The sequence below is a fragment of the Adiantum capillus-veneris genome, chromosome 29 (genome assembly GCF_014529385.1).
Source record: "Adiantum capillus-veneris isolate H3 chromosome 29, ASM1452938v2, whole genome shotgun sequence".
In the NCBI taxonomy this organism is placed as follows: Eukaryota; Viridiplantae; Streptophyta; class Polypodiopsida; order Polypodiales; family Pteridaceae; genus Adiantum; species Adiantum capillus-veneris.
Genome location: NC_140959.1, coordinates 91,803,327 through 91,820,960, shown reverse-complemented (window position 1 = coordinate 91,820,960; position 17,634 = coordinate 91,803,327).

The window sequence follows — 17,634 nt, the reverse complement described above, 5'->3', positions numbered from 1 at the left end:
GGGGCTTTACAAAAGTTGTTTGTATACATGCAAGGAGTCAATGGTATGAACCTTGGTCAAATCTGAGATGAAAGTTAATAATCGCGGTTATTAACTTTATGCCCAAAATTGACACTTTTTGGAACTTTTTCACTAGACAATCTTTTCATGATCTATTTTGAGCATATGAATCAAGTCAAAACTTAATTTGGCCTAAAATGTCAAGAAAAAGAAAATAATTTGAGTTTTGGCTAACTCTTGAAAATTTTACCTCAAAGTGTCCTTGAGTGTACCCACTGGTTCATACAACTTTTAGGCTTACTATCCAGTTGGATTGACTGGTTTGGAGTCTTTTCATGCTATCTCTAGCCGTAGATCTGAAACTCTGCAACTTTACATAAACAACTCATAGATGATTCCTTTGGAGTGAGCAATGTTCTGAAATCCACCTCGAATCCTACTTACCCTACTCCTAGGTTCTCATGCAATGGGGTTGTGGAAAGTGTCCACAAACACTTGTTTTCTTGTGTTTTTTACGGTTTTCAGAGCCTTGATTTCAAGACTTGTCTTGCCTTTCAATCATTCTCCAAATCCTAATCTAAATCTACAATCCTACAATCCTAAAGGCACTCGGCAAGTACAACTTACCTCCAAGCTACCTCTACACATCAAAAGACGACAATCTTAAGCTATGCGGTTTCTAAAAAGAAAGTTTTACTCTAGGTGAACCTAGAGGAAGTTAATGGACAAAGTTACACAAGACGCTCGTGTTTTCCTAGTTTAGGTCTATTCATCCCCGACAGCGGATTCAAATATGGGACGCATGTCTAACCTCACCATCCTATCTTATTGCAGTATTAGTGGGAACCACGATTAATTTGTCAAACCATATGACAAAACTGACTCGACTAGTGCATTAGAGGCTACAAGAGGTTGTCAATCTCTCGAAAAAAACTAACAACTCGCATCTAACTCAAGCTACACTCAAGTGACTCGAATCACCAAAAGCCAATCGCTCATTGGCAAGCAAATCACATCCGTTACAGCATCAAATGACATCCAAACGTAACGAAACTTCTAGGACAAGTTTGTAAAACCTAAGCACACATGTCTATGGCCTCAAACCTCACTTTAGGTCAAGTTCCAAAATCGCAATTATTAACAACAGTGGATTTTTGACCTAGTCGTTTTCGACTCAGAATGCATCTAAATGCTTAGCAATGATGCCCCAGTACCCCGCCTATGCTTAGTTTTCAATTTAAAAGTGTAAATTCCTAGCTATGATGAAATTAGGTCGCCGATTGGCGACTCCAAAAGCTACGAAATACTGTGAATGCCTTACGTCAATGCCTAGAGCTCTTACCTGCGATTGCAATGCAACAAACGCAATCTCAATGTGACAACCGGAGAGGGAGTAGGAAGCGCGATAAGGAGAGAAGTGAGCATCATTAGCTCACGCTGTGTATTTCTTATCCAAGAACTTAATAAAATCTTTACAAAGTGGGCTTTTATACCTTAGCCAAGGTCTAAAATGTGTAATGTCCAACGCCCAAGACCTTTGGGACTCCACACTTATTGTATCTGCAACCTAGGTACAATGACTGACCTGTTCTTTACAACTTGGAACTCCCATTGAGCCCGTAACACATTAAAATATTACAATGGCTTGAAATAAATCGGGAATTTACAATACGTGATCATTTTGGAAAAATGTGGAAAATATGTAACTCCAATTACTGCTTCTTCACTTTGATCTTCGATGTGCATTCGCACGTCTTCAGTCTTAGCAGCTTTTGTTAACTGATGTTGAATCAGTTAACAACCCCTGCTAGACCTGCGTGCGCTTTCTTCAAAGAGGAAGATACTCCTCTTCATTGGCACATAGTCTTAGATGATTCCCAATCACTGCATAGTTGGCTTCTTTAGTCTCTCTATTGCCCTTCATCTTTGTTTACTCATATCTTTTGGGAATATTCTTTTAGTCAGATATTCCACCAGGTATTTACTCCACTGTGGTGTCACTAAAATACAAAATAGCATGGCATGGGGTATGGCGGCTCTTTCTTTACATTTATAGAATTTGTCCACATATCATGAATGTCTCTCTTCAGGTAAGCCAATAAACTCCCAACAAAGTCAACTGTCGTAAGGTTTGAATTTGTGCAAAATGCAGACCTGCTATCATGGTATGAGCTTGAATGAAGTAGGTTTGTTTCTCCTAGGATCAATGTACAAAAGCAAGATCTCATCCTTGTTTTTGCGATACAACCTTCTTGCTAGCAATTGATATAGGGCGGATTGCTCTATCAATCGTGGTGTAATAAGAAATGGTATTTGGGAATCTACTTGTTCTATCCTCTATGGTCATTAAGGATATAAGATCTTTTGACTATCTTGGAACCATTTCCACAGAGAGCAAATATGCATCTGGTAAATCATCTTCTATCCCTTTGGGTGGTTCCCCTGTGGTGAGTCTTGATAGATGATCTACTCTTTGGTACATAGTTCCCTTTTTGACTATCATTGTGAAGTCAAATTTTAGTAAGATGATAAACCATCTCACAATCTTTCTTATATTTCCACGATTTGTTCACCAAATAGAGTAACGCTTGATGGTCTACAAAAAGACAAACTTGTTAGCTAACAAGTAGTCTTGGGTTTTTTTGACTGGATACACCATACCAAGACCTTCTCTTTTAGTGGTTGTGTAGTTATTTTCTATTAGGTTTAGTTGTTGATTGTCATAGGAAAATCCATGGTTCCCTCTCTTGGTCAACCAATAACAAAACTTCAAGAATCTACATGAACATGGAACGCTTTGTTCCAATCTGGAGGTTTCAGGATCGATGATGCGATCAAAGGCTGCTTAAGCTTTTAAAATGATTCCTCACATTCATTTGTCCATTTGAAGTGAGTGATAAGGCTATAAATGGGTTTTGCTATGACTTCATACATGTAGATAAATATACAATAATAACCACAATGTCCCATAAATGCCTGATGTTAACTGAGTCAACGTCAGTTAACAGAAGGAGCTAAAGCTATGTTTCTGTTGACCACTTTACCAGAAAATTGGGATACTTTTTGTATGCTAGTTAGTAACAGTCTTACAACAGTGAAGTGATAATTTTCTATGAAAGAGCGGAGCTTTCAACCACTCGATATATTTTCAATGGAAAGGTAATCAAGGTGGTATTCTCAACCTCCTTAGAATCTAAAGATATATGTAGAATTGTGTAGAGATCCCACCATTATGCAATGTAATGTTGATGCTATGTTGAATTGAAAATTTTTTGATTGTTCGTTTTCATGCCTTCATAGTGCCTAAATTTTTAAGATTTGGTGGCGTATGAATTTGACAAGTTCAATTGTTGATTGGTGAATGTGCGTTGCTAATTGTATGCCTAATTTTAGGTGTGTGTGCACTATTTTCCCCTTGTTTGTGCACCTAAAAATCAATGTGTGCTTAATAATTTTTCAATTGTGATAATTGATTTGTGTTGTGGTCATGCCTAACTAATGATTTGTGAAATCACATTGCAATTTTGACAAAGTTAACCCTTTTGTCTGTGCACCTAAAGATTGGTAAAAACTGCCAATTTTATTAGTGTGTGTGTGTGTGCCTAAAAAGTGTTTAATGTGCATGATTGATCCATTTTTTGATTGCATATTTGATGTGTGTAATGGTTAATTGCTGCGTTTTTTAGCTCAAAACAGGGATTTACACACTTCAATTGTGTCAAATTTTGACCTAATTTTGCCGGTTTAATTGCTTAGTTTTGATTTTATTGATGAAATTGTTTGGCAATTGAATTGATGTGTGTTTTGTAATTTTATTTGGCTGCACTATTATCCTATGTATGGAGAATTTCTAGGGATTTTTAGGGTATTTTTTGGATAATTTGTGTAAATTTTTGGTAATGTTTTGCTAGTTTTTGCATTAATATTCGCTTAATTCCATAAAAAATTGATATCTTGTGATCTTTATGAGCTGTTTTGAATGTGTGTTTTTGGCATTGTTTTGAGCGCAATAGGGCCTTCATTTGCCAAATTTTAAGCCATTTTGCTATTTTCGAGGGCCGGGTTGATGATTTTGACGATTTTGGCATTTTTGGTAAAAATTGCTATTTTTGGTATGCTTTTGCATGCCAAAATTTTTTGAATAACAATGATTTTCTAAGGTTTCCATAATTTTTTTGGATTTTTTTGGCATTTTTTGGATTTTTTGGGTCAATTTTGGGGTTTTCGGCCTAATTTTGGCATTTTTGGAAGTTTGGAAATTAAAAAATAATAAAAAGCCGGGTTCGAGTTGCGAGGGCGGTGCCGATGGATAGATCCTTACTATCCGTTGGGATAATTTTCACCTGCGTTGAAATTCTCATCTTCTTCTTCCCTCTCCGTGTGAACCCACCCACACACCCTCTCTCTCTGTAACTCTCTCTATTTCTCTCTCTAAAATCGCGAGATGATTAATATATCCCTCTCAACCTCTCACTAACTCCCTCACTCTCTCACTAATTTTCCCACTCTCTCTCTCTCCCAGTGTGACCTCCCTCTCTCTCTCTCTCTCTCCCTTTTGTCGACGCTACAGGCCGCCTTGATTTTTGCAGGTCAACATTGTCCGGTACCGTCTCTCTCAGCCCACACGTGCGCGCATACACCCCCCTCCCTTTTTTCCTCTTTGTCGTCACTCTCCCTCTGGAGTCTGCCGGCTGCCACGCTATCCCGCATTCACGTTGCCAACCCCTGCTCCCTGCCTCTCTCTCTCTCTCTCTCTCTCTCTCTCTCTCTCTCTCTCTCTCTCTCTCTCTCTCTCTCTCTCTCTCTCTCTCTCTCTCTCTCTCTCTCTCCTCGTGCCCTGCCTAGTTTTGTACTACACGCTAGGAATCTTGCGAGTCGCGACGCCGGCGCCATCCGCCCTCTCACTCTCTCTCCCCTCGTGCCTCATGCACCAGGTGCGCGCAGGCTGTTGTCAGACACCCTAGGTCAACGCCATCCAGGTAAGCATGGTAAGTTATTTATATAAAATAAAATATTTAAAAAAAACAAAAAAAACAAAAAAAAAATTCTTTTAAAATAAATAAATAAATATATATATATAAAACAAAGAAATAATCAAAAAATCAATGGAAAAAAACTCATAAAAATTAAAAAAGAGGTTAAAAAATTACAAAAAAGAGAAAAACATTACAAATTCATTAAAAAAAAAACCTCTTAGAAACTTCATAAAACATAGAAAATTCACAGAAAAGATCACAAAATAAGTAAAAAACTCATAGAAAATTCAAAAACTGACCGAAAAACTTCCATAAATCACAAAAAATTATAAAACCTTCAAAAAAATCCATAAAAATTACAAAAATCACAAAAAATTAGAAAATTCACATAAAAATAATAAAAAATCAAAACTTTTCCAAAAAAATCATAAAAATACTAAAAGCATTAGAAATTTCAAAATTTTATAAAAAATTAAGAAAAATAAAAAGAAAGTCGTCGAAAGCACCAAAAAAAGCTAGAAAGACCGTGAAAAGCAAAAAAAGCAAAACCGCAAGAGTCGCACACCGAATAAACCACACAAAAGCCAGAAGAGTTGTAAATCGAGCATACTGCGCAAAAGCGAGCAAGTCAAAAGAAGAAAAGCCAAGAAATTACGCACCGCAAAGCGAATGAGATCAGCCGAAAAAAGCGAACAAAAAGATCAAATTGAAGCAGTGGAGCGTCAATCAAAATTCAAAAATTTTACATGTTAGAAATTGGCAAGTGCAAGCAATTGCATTGCAATTGAGCTTCTACGAACATACACAAATCACGGTGGATTGTAGATTAGGCTATTCAAAACCCATATTTTCATCGTTTCAAAAGGCTGCAATCAATTCTGAAACTTACAAGCTAGACTTAATCAACTCTTCTGAGTTTGAAGAGCAGTCAACTGCAAAAGTGCTTTGGCTAAAGCAGTTTTATCAAAACTTGAGCAGCATAAATTCTGCTAATCGATATTAAACTTTGTTAGGAGACAGTTTTTTCAGAACTAGTCAACATGGACTCAAATCGAGCCGAGAGTTCAAGTACGACCGAGCAAGTCAGTAGCAGTGGCAACATATGCACAACTGCAAAAGAGCAGATTTTACAGCTATATGGCTACAAAGGAGATAAAGGCCATAGAAACAAAAGCAGCATAATAGCCAAGATCTTACTGATCAGAGTAAGGAAAACTCCCAGATGTTCACAGACTTCAGTGGAGCCAGGTATTGCAGGCTCAAAAATGAAGTGTAGATAGAAGTTCAGAAAGTCAACCCACGTGTTTATCTAGAATTCTGCACAAGCCAGCAAAACATACAATTGGTGCATATGCAATCAGGGTCATTGTACATGGATTAACGTGGTCAGATCTATAGTCAAGAGCAAGAATTGGAAGATCCAACAGATCAATTAATAAGAGACGATCTAATTAGAGAACCAAGTCAAAGACGATACAAAGGTCAAGATGGAGCAATCTACAGCTTGATGCTTTGTGTTTTAAAAGAAGATGCCGACAACGTGGAAATCATAGAAGCAGAAACTTCTCAGGTAGAGCTTGACATGACATAACCAAATGACATACCACCAATCATGGCATATTGCTTAGATTGTGGACCAAAATTGGTCATTGTTTTGAAGATTGTCCAAGAAATCCTAACAACAGGGATACATCAACTGCCAAGCAAGGTACATAGAAAATTGGAAATGAGAATCTCGATGTAAGTGCATCTACTTGTCACTTTTAATGCAATCGGATGATTTTGCATTACCATTAGAAGCACTAGTAAAAACATTGCAAGTTCAAAATCAGCATAAGGATGCACAAGCACTTCAAAAGCTTAATTGATTCTTTGAGCAATAAATTCCTGCATGGATTTAGTCAAGGTGTCTAAATATCATTGAAGGTTGAAAAGACTGTTAGGTTTGCAAATGATTTTGCATCCATTGCCACAAGTGTGCAATCATTCATGAGTCTAACGGACACATCAAACAAAATGATGCTAGCATTGTATGATAGTACACATAATTCATATGCACACTATGTAGAACAAAAAGGGCAACTGTACAAAAAGGATAAACCAGTGTTTGAACGGCCCACATATGTGAGGTCCCCACCCCACCGTATCAAACGACGGATCTGATGGTGAACCTGGTGGCCACTAGATCTATAGCAAAAGCAAACAAAATGGTTCAGGGTTCAACTAGCAGACCATCTCTCATCACAAAGTGAGTGGAGTTCGAGCCTACTAGCAATGAGATCTAGCTCCACCTCGCAGGGGAAGCGTACTTAAACTATCTAGCAATCCTAAGACCCACCTTCCAAGAGGAGAGAAATCCCGAGTGCCTTTTTCCCCATGTTTCAGAGGCACGTACACTTGAGACTTAGCCGCTCTAGGAGCAATGAGTATTACTAGTATCGATTTAAACACTATGGGGACAGAGAGTTCCCGACCAATCAGGACCACCCTTCTCATAGGCATTGGCAACCTGAGCCAAGCCCTCACTTTCCACCCCCACACTCACACTTCCTTGTGTGTCCTAATTACTACCACAATGATTGTTCAACATAAACATTCCTTGATTAGATTCCGAATCACAATGTTCGTTAAGACATCCCTTCAACCAGTATTGCAAATGGCACCAAGACAGTATACTAGTGAAAATTCTACTCAAACTTATTCATTAAAATTCCAATGTTTTGGAGGTACAACTTCCCCCCTCCAGCGAGAGTTTACTCCTCCCGTTGGTCGCCTAGTTGCCCATACAACTAGGTATGTCCACCGCATAGAAAGCACGACATGGAAATTCCAACCGCATAGAAAGCAAGACGTGGGTTCCCATCGCTTAACTAGCAGACATGGGTATCCACCGCTTAACCAAGAGACGTGGATTCAAGAGCCCTTAACCAGGAACTCTGCCCCCTGTGATCAAGAGGGGGTTCAGGACTAGTTCAACATTGGAAATAGAATGAACATGCTGAGCTAAATTTTCCCTAGCAGACATTATTTCCTATTGCAAACAGTATATCCATCAACCATTCTTTTCTACTTAAACTTTAATATACAATTGAATTCAAATGCCGAGGTTTCCGCTGGATTTCTCCAGCATTTTTAGGGGTATTTTCATTCCTAGCTAATCGTATGCAATGTTAATTAACCAACTTGAATAAAATTGTGACCTACATCTTCCATTTCTTCGTCGATGGCTCGTGAGATGGCCGGTGCTTGTTCGTCCATAGGAGCTTTTCCTTTTCCATTCACATTGCTAGTTCCCGCCTCGCGGTCGTGGGTACCACCGAAGCGAGTTCTCTTAACCAGGGCCATTTTATACTCACTACTTTAAGTAATAAACTTGGAGAAAAGAGCTAATGTCTGAGAGCATCATAACAATCCAAATGATAGATTAGAATCATTGAACAATCCCCCTTATACGAGAGGGTTAGATTTTTTCTTCGAGACATAGTAATTTTATGGATAATACTTTACTTGTTCTATGGGAACCGGCTCTAAAGTTAATCACTTGGCTTAGATGATTAAGAATTTCAGAATTTTACTAATCAAATTACAAGAGAGATGAATTAAGAAAGCTTAATCACTTTCTTAGTGCAATTAGAAAGATGCAGAATTACCGCATGCGTAGGTGACAGAAAATTCTCTTCTTAATGGCTTAATGATGGATTAACTTTGACTTAATCACATCTTAATGTATGAGAAAATTGAATCTAACTTAGCTACAACAATATTGATTGGTAAAAGAATGAATTTCATCAAATCTACATCATTACCGGCTTGACTATTAATTACCATGCTGCCTAGAGAGAGAAATCTCTTCTAATCATGTATTAATCATTGATTAAGAGTGATGAATGTCTGCATAATTAGCTATTGGATGATGATTATGTAATGGAATATAGATATGGAGATTTAGAGAGCAGCTATTGGGAATTATAGTTGGTATTAAGCATAGTAGAGAGAAATTAAGAGAATGATGAAGAGAACTACAGAAGAGCATAAATCATGATTACCGTGATTAGCGGCTGAAAATCCTCTCAATTTTTTGATCCAAATGAGTTCTCAAGACGAGAAGCCGGCAGCACTTCCCTCCCTTGGTTCTCCTCCAAAAACTGTGTGTGCCGGCAGCACCTCCCCAAGGTGTGTGTGTGTGTAATGAGTGTGTGTAGGTGTGTGTGTGTGTGTGAGCATGTGTGTGTGTGTGTGTGTGAGCACACCTTTAAATAGGCTCCTCCAAGCTGAAAATCGAACCTAGCTGCTATAAGCATCTGAGTGAGGACTTACTTCATGCATTGGCAAGTCTAGTTACCTTCTCACCAAGTGTCCAGTTAGCTAGTCTAACTGGCTCTCACATTCACTCTCAAGCTTGGAAACTCTCCCAAAAATCCCACAAGACAAGAGGGCGCCCCCTAGCTGCTAAAGCTGGATCAGAGTGACCTGGAACCTGTTCACACACAGCCTCGAGCCCCGATATCTCCCCGCACAACTTTAGGAAAAATTGGTTTTAGGCTAAAACGGCCCATACGAGTCGGAATTTAATGCCGTAAATTGCTATACTGAGCTCTAAATAAGGCGTACTGGTCTGAGTACCTGCCATATTTAGGACCCCCCGGGGTCCTAAAATGCTTTGTTTTCAAATTCGGGATACGGGTGTAGTATTTCGAGACGGTCGAAACTAGACGGGTTGGGTGACCAAAAACTTACTATTTTTGGAAATTTTTCACAAAAATTATTTTAATTTACATTTTGAAGCTTTATAACATTTTAAACATCATGGCACTGATAGAATTTAGAAAACTACTAAAAATAGTAACTTTTTCCATTATATTCATTTCATGGTACAATGGTGCTCTTTTTTGGTCGGGGTCAGAGACCTTACAACCTCCCCAACGTGAAAAATTTGAGATTTCCTCATCTCAAGAATACATTTGGATAAACTCTATGCTAACTACTTAGGTACATATATCCTTTGTCTAAAGTAAAGACATCCTTTGATAATAGAATAGTCTTTAGCTTTATGCATCTTATTCTACTGAACTTTGATGAGATCTTGTTGCTTGAATTATTGCTCACTAGGATTAGTAGTTGCAGCATACAGAGCTGCTCTCTTATCAGCTTCGTCACCCAGAGCTGGTTGTCTCACTGCGGCATTAGCGAAAGCTCCGCTTCCTTGTCCTATGTTTCCTCTTCCTCGGCCTCCTCTTCCGTTTGGTTGACCTCGCCCGTTGACGTTCAGAGGTACATTATTAGCACCAGATGTTTGGGAAATCCTTTTTGGACATCGGCTTTTGTAATGTCCATACTCTTGGCACTCAAAGCATCTTATATTGGGAAACTCGGTAGCTGCCGTAGTAGCTACTACCGGATGATGGTCGTACGCAGGGTTGATTGCCCTGTTACTCTAGTTTTCTATCCTGGCCCTCTTTGACAAATAGTATTGACTATCTTGGGTAGTCCTCTGAATCTCTTTAGCTAACGGTTTGGCCCTTAGCAAGGCATCTTGCAGAGTTGCTGGCCTGAGAGCTTCTAGTCGGTTGTTCAAAGGGTCGATGAGTCCTTGGCAGAACCGTGCTACCTATTGTTCCAACGTCATCTTAGGAGCATATCTCCGAAGAGTGACAAAATTTTCATAATATTCTCTGACAGATGAAGTCAGCTATCTGCTGCCGAAGTGAAAAGAACTCGTTCATCTTCAAGGTTTTATAGGCGGGTGGTAAATAAAGTCCCATTATTGCAGCCTTGATGTCTTCCCAGGATTGGGAAGATCCCTTAATATCCAAGTCCCTGCAATGTTGCTTCCACCATATCTTGGCATCGCCAGACAAGAGAAACATCGCAAGCATGGTCTGATTCACGGGTTGGGGTCGCGCAGCTTCAAAGTAATCGTCCATTGCTTCCATCCACACTTCTGCATCTCACTCCACATTTTCCCCCTCGCCTTAAAGAGTGGAGGCTGGGCTTGTTTAAGGAGGAGCTTCTTCTCTTGCGCTGCCGAGTAGACAGCAGAAAGCAGTACCTATCCAATGGTATAAAACTCATTACGATAGCACTCTTCTCAAATGAACCTAGGCTTTTCCATACTCAAGAAGAAATTTAACTTTTGGGCTTAACCAACCTACTCAATCTGTACATCTATCACAAAGGATTTAACCATTCCACCATTAGTTTAAATTCTATCGAATACATCCAAAATTTTCCGACAAATAATGGTAAAAACTTTACTCGAGAGCTTTGATCCATACTTATAACTTTATGTACATACACAGGCTACTTGCTCGCAGCACTAGTTGCACCAACGACTTCTCAAAAAACATCATGTGGAACCCACTGAATCCCAACAAGCTCAACGAGTAAAAATCTTTAACATCACTCAGGAGACAATCCACTAGACAAGTCCAATGTCATTATTCTGGGAAACATCGTGCTCAAGCTTTGAGTACGAGCTATCCTACTATCCCTTATTTTTAAAAAAAATTCAAACAACATCATTTTTCAGTTCTTAAACCTATAGCTCTGATACCAGGTGTGAGGTCCCCACCCCACCGTATCAAATGACGGATCTGATAGTGAACCTGGTGGCCACTAGATCTATAGCAGAAGCAAACAAAATGGTTCAGTTTTCAACTAGCGGACGATCTCTCATCACAAAGTGAGTCGAGTTCGAGCCTACTAGCAATGAGATCTAGCTCCACCTCGCAGGGAAAGCGTACTTAGCCTATCTAGCAATCCTAAGACCCACCTTCCAAGAGGAGAGAAATCTCTAGTGCCTTTTTTCCCATGTTTCAGAGGCACGTACACTTGAGACTTAGCCACTCTAGGGTCAATGAGTATTACTAGTATCGATTTAAACACTATGGGGATAGAGAGTTCCTGACTAATCGGGACCACCCTTCTCATAGGCATTGGCAACCTGAGCCAAGCCCCCACTTTCCACCCCCACACTCACACTTCCTTGTGTGTCCTAATTACTACCACAATGATTGTTCAACATAAACATTCCTTGATTAGATTCCAAATCACAATGTTCGTTAAGACATCCCTTCAACCAGTATTGCAAACGGCACCAAGACAGTATTCTAGTGAAAATTCTACTCAAACTTATTCATTAAAATTCCAATGTTCTGAAGGTACAACATCCCCCGCCCAACGAGAGTTTACTCCTCTCATTGTCGCCTAGCTGCCCATATAACTAGGTATGTCCATCGCATATAAAGCACGACATGGACATTCCCACCGCATAGAAAGCAAGACGTGGGTTCCCACCGATTAAGCAGCAGACGTGGTATCCGCCGCTTAACCAGGAGATGTGGATTCAAGAGCCCGTAGCCAGGAACTCTGTCCCCCTGTGATCAAGAGGGGGTTCAGGACTAGTTCAACATTGGAAATAGAATGAACATGCCGAGATGTGGATTCAAGAGCCCTTAGCCAGGAACTCTGTCCCCCTGTGACCAAGAGGGGGTTCAGGACTAGTTCAACATTGGAAATAGAATGAACATGCCGAGCTAAATATTCCCTAGCAGACATTCTTTCCTATTGTAAACAATATATCCATCAACCATTCTTTCCTACTTAAACTTTAATATACAATTGAATTCAAATGTTGAGGTTTTCGTCGGATTTCTCCAGAATGTTTAGAGGTATATTCATTCCTATCTAATCGTATGCAATGTTAATTAAACAACTTGAATAAAATTGTGACCTACCTCTTCCATTTCTTCGTAGATGGCTCGTGAGATGGCCGGTGCTTGTTCCTCCATAGCATCTTTTCCTTTTCCATTCACATTGCTCGTTCCTACCTCATGGTCGTGGGCACCACCGAAGCGAGTTCTTTTAACCGGCGCTATACTCACTACTTTAAGTAATAAAATTGGAGAAAAGAGATAATGTCCGAGAGCATCCTAACAATCCAAATGATAGATTAGAATCGTTGAACAATCCCCCTTATACGAGGGTTAGATTTTTCCTTCGAGACATAGTAATTTTATGGATAATACTTTACTTGTCCTATGGAAACCGGCTCTAAAGTTAATCACTTGGCTTAGATGATTAAGAATTTCAGAATTTTACTAATCAAATTACAAGAGAGATGAATTAAGAAAGCTCAATCACTTTCCTAGTGCAAGTAGAAAGATGCAGAATTATCGCATGCGTAGGTGAGAGAAAATGCTCTTCTTAATGGCTTAATGATGAATTAACTTTGCCTTAATCACATCTTAATGTATGAGAAAATTGAATCTAACTTAGCTACAACAATATTGATTGGTAAACGAATGAATTCCATGAAATCTACATCATTACCGGCTTGACTATTAATTACCATGCTGCCTAGAGAGATAAATCTCTTCCAATCATGTATTAATCATTGATTAAGAGTGATGAATGGCTGCATAATTAGCTATTGGATGATGATTATGTAATGAAATATAGATATGAAAATTTAGAGAGTAGCTATTGGGAATTATAGCTAGTATTAAGCATAGTAGACGAGAAATTAAGAGAATGATGAAGAGAACTGCAGAAGAGCGTAAATCATGATTACCGTGATTAGGGGCTGAAAATCCTCTCAATTTTCTGATCCAAATGAGTTCTCAAGACGAGAAGCCGGCAGCACTTCCCTTCTTTGCTTCTCCTCCAAAAACTGTGTGGCGGTGATCTGAGCCTATCACAAATTTTTTGTTTACTATATTTTGTTGGTTTTCCTTGCTTCGAGATGTTTACAATAAAAGAAAGAGTGAGAACAAACTCTTGGAAAAATTCAAAAAAATTACTTGATGGGAATTTTTCCTTCACTAGTTCATAGGAGGTGAAAGGTAGAACCTAGTGGTAAAGGGAAGGGAAAATATGTAAATGTGAAAAGAAAAGATATGATGTGTTTGTGGAGCCATGCACCCATGATTCAAGGGTCATGAGGGGCTCATATCATCATGGCTTTGGAGCCATATGATGATTCAAACAGATGGGACCCAGGTGGAAGACTTGGTGAAGGAAGGAAACAGACACATGATTTTGTTGGATTTTTTAAAAATACGTCCACTCCGTTCCAAGAAACGTTGTCTTCATCAAAGTTGTAGCTTATAAGCTGGAGATTTTGACAATATTTTTTTTATAATTTTTGCATCTACGGTCTAGGAGATATGGCAAAAATGGTGGATGCCAGTTTTTTCAATGTGGTGGAGACCACCCCCTCTACCTTTACACACACACCCTACCATTTCCACATTGAGTCCTTCTCTAAAAATCATCCATTAGTCTCCTTACCCTCCCCTCCTTCCTCCTCTCTCTCAAGCTCATAAAACCATCACAAATTCCTCTTCTAATCACCTCTCAAATCATGCTTTATCTTGTTGTAATTCATAAGTTTTCATTCAACCCCTTTCTATTATTACTAGATATGCATTGATTTTATGTAGATTCTTTACATTTTAAAATAAGGAAGCTCTTGGACTCAAGCTATGGAGGAAGGAGTGAAGACAACACAAGTGATGATGGAGCCAATTACTTGCAAATTGGTCAACAAATCACTTGGAAGGAGCTTCTTCATTGGTGGAATGTCCCTAATCAAACTTCATTTGTACAAATTGCACTTGGATCTTAACCTCACTCATAATCACTCTCTTGCCTACATTAATATAAAGAGGCCTCCCCCTTTGTAATTTCAAGCCTCCCTCAGCCTCATTGAGTCTTTGTATCACTCATCATGAGCCCATAAAGCTCAATCATTCACTCTATTCTTTGCACATTCTAGAGTGAAAAATGTTTTATGCTAGTAACCTCCCCCCTCTTACTTATGTTAATTAAGAGAGATCTTTTATGTGTGTGTGTGTGAGAGAGTGTCTTGAGTTGTTGTTTAGTAATCTACATGCTATTTGTGTTGGGAGTGCTTGAAGTTATCCATTCCTTGTACACACATTGAGGTTAATGCTTCATTCATAGTGATAGCTCTCTCTCTCTCTCTCTCTCTCTCTCTCTCTCTCTCTCTATACACGTAGCGGTCCTAGTCCACGCTTCCAAGACTAGGTGGTTTCCTCATATCATTTCCCTTGTGGCGCAATGGAGTTTGTTTTGGTGTAGAGGCCCCCATTCCAAATTTCCTTTTTCATAAATTGGTGCCCCCATGGAGGTTTCTCAAGCAGCGCTCTGCCAATCCTATGAAGGAAGGTCCATCAAATTCTCCAAGACTTCCACTATGGTCTTCCCAAGAAGCTCAAGAGAAGAAGTGTCTTTATCGACAAACGGCACGTATGCGGATAAAGAGAGTTAACTACATACACCTTTCTTTGCTTCAAGGAAAATCTTGTAGTCATCAAGTCCCTAGGTCAAAGCATTGTGTTGAAAGCTTCGTGGCTAGTGTAAAGACACTTCCTTTGAAGCCTTGACTTCAGGTGGTGAAAGCACTCTCAAACTCGGGTATTAACAAGTTTTTGGAGCGGGAGCTACACATCAATGGTGTGCGGTATTGGCAAGAGGCTACATATGGTGATGCACTCCAACTACTACTAGCAAGAAGGCTCAAAGTGGTTGACAAGATAGCCATTGAACCCTATGAACTCTACAAAGCTAAAGATGGTCACACCAAAGCTAGGCTAATAAGTGGTGAGAAAATTCTTCGCATCTCTCAAATGGTGAGATCCAAGAGATCTAAACTTCGATGAAGTGCTTCATGGAAGTTTGTAGTTAGTGCACAAATGAATAATCTCATTTTCTACAACTTTCAATCAGTTCAGAATATTAGGGTGAATGTGCACATTGATAGAAAGATTTTTTTCCAACAAAGATTGGTCTTCTATTTTGGAGCTGAGAGTTTGAGAGAGATATTGTTGTCCCCGGACCCTACAATATTTCCTATTTTTGAGTATAATGTATCTTTTGATGTTCACATCTTCATCTGGCTGTAAGCACACTCCATGAATCATAGGGATTTATATGGACCTATCCAACCTCTTGCTAGACAAACTGTGCATATAATAGCTAGCACAAAGCTTAGGTTCCAAAACATCATAAGGAACTTACTAGGCCCTCGTCGTCTAGCTGAGTTTAATGCATCTATCAATCCATTTATTCTACCCTTAATAAGATATGATTTGGGCTTAGACGTTTTTATCTTTGTGCTGTATTGAGAGGAAGGCAACCCATCCTATCATGGCTTTCCCTAATTTTTTTGGGCGTAGTGGGGAAAATGCTGGGGATTTTTTGGATAACTTGGAGATGGCTTTTCTTGTCTCTGGGAGGGATGAAGAAGCATTGAAATTGAGACCTTTTCCTTTGGTGCTCAAAGAAGAAGCTAGGGTATGCTTCCAAGCTCTAGATCCAACCCAAGAGCTGAATGGGAGGGATTGATGGCGGCTTTCCTACGAAGATTTCAACGAGCCAATTCGGCAGAAGAGCTATGGCAACGGCTTTTGGCCCTTCATCAAGTTGACCCTCATGGTTATGAAACCTATGAGGAAGGTTTTCTCAAACTTTGGGGGCAATGGTCAAAGTCACTAAACCCTGGTGAGCGAGCTCTCAATTGCTTCCAAAAGGATCGATTTATCTCAGGTTTGTACCCCTTGCTAAGGGAGAAGGTAAAGAGAAAATTTCCAAATACTTTTGAAGATGCCTTAAGAATTGCTAGGGAAAAGAATCAAAAGATTCTCTATCAATCCCAAGCTGGCCAGCTAGCTTTGGGAGGCAATATCACAACTATGGAAGCTTCAATAGAGGTCAACAAGAAGATATGCTCCAACAAATAAACAATCTCACAAACCAGCTAGAGGGTTTGAGAGTAAATCTTGTGCACGGTGCAAGCAGGGGAATGGTGGGAATCGACCACTAATGCGACGTCAAGCAAGGGAAATGTTGTGTTACAATTGTGGGTAAAATGGCCACGGCATGTATAATTTCCCTCGTCCCAGAAGATATGACTACCCTGTCAGAGGTCCTCGACAACAAGTAGGTCCTCCCCGTGCTAGAGCTCAAGCACAAGAGCAACCGCAACCTTAAAGTTTGCAGCCACCTCGTGCTCAAGCTCAAGCCCCTGCTACTCAACCAAATGCGAGCATCATAAGGATGGAGGAGGTCGTCAAGGGCAGAAGCAACCAGGAAGAAATAGTTAAAGGGAAGATGAAGATAGATGAAGTGGCTACAATGCCTATCAAGCGTGTGCGTGTCCAAGATGAAGTAAGTAAAGAAACAAGCAAAGATGCAAGCAATGAAGCAAGTACATCTCGGGCAACTAAAGATGAAGCCAAGAAGAGAAAGACCCATACTAGGTCTCAAATTGACATCTCTGATTTCCCTATGGGATCTCGGACACAACCTTATGACTTGACAGCTGATGTGAGTTCTCAAGGACCAAAGATTACTTGGCCACAACTACTTCATATCTCCCCAAAGCTGCGACGATAGTGGTCAAAAATGGTGAGCACGAGGGCAAAGCGAAGTAAGCTAGTAAGTGTAATCAAATCCTATGGTCTCAAGGATATAGTGCCTTTGGTGGAGGCTCAAATCAAGGGACAACGGATTCCAAAAACTTACATTGACAGTGGAGCAGAGGTTTGTGTCATGACAGAAAAGATAATGCATCAATTGGGTTTAGAGGTAATGGAATCATCAAACATTACGACAAAAATGGCAAATAATGTCT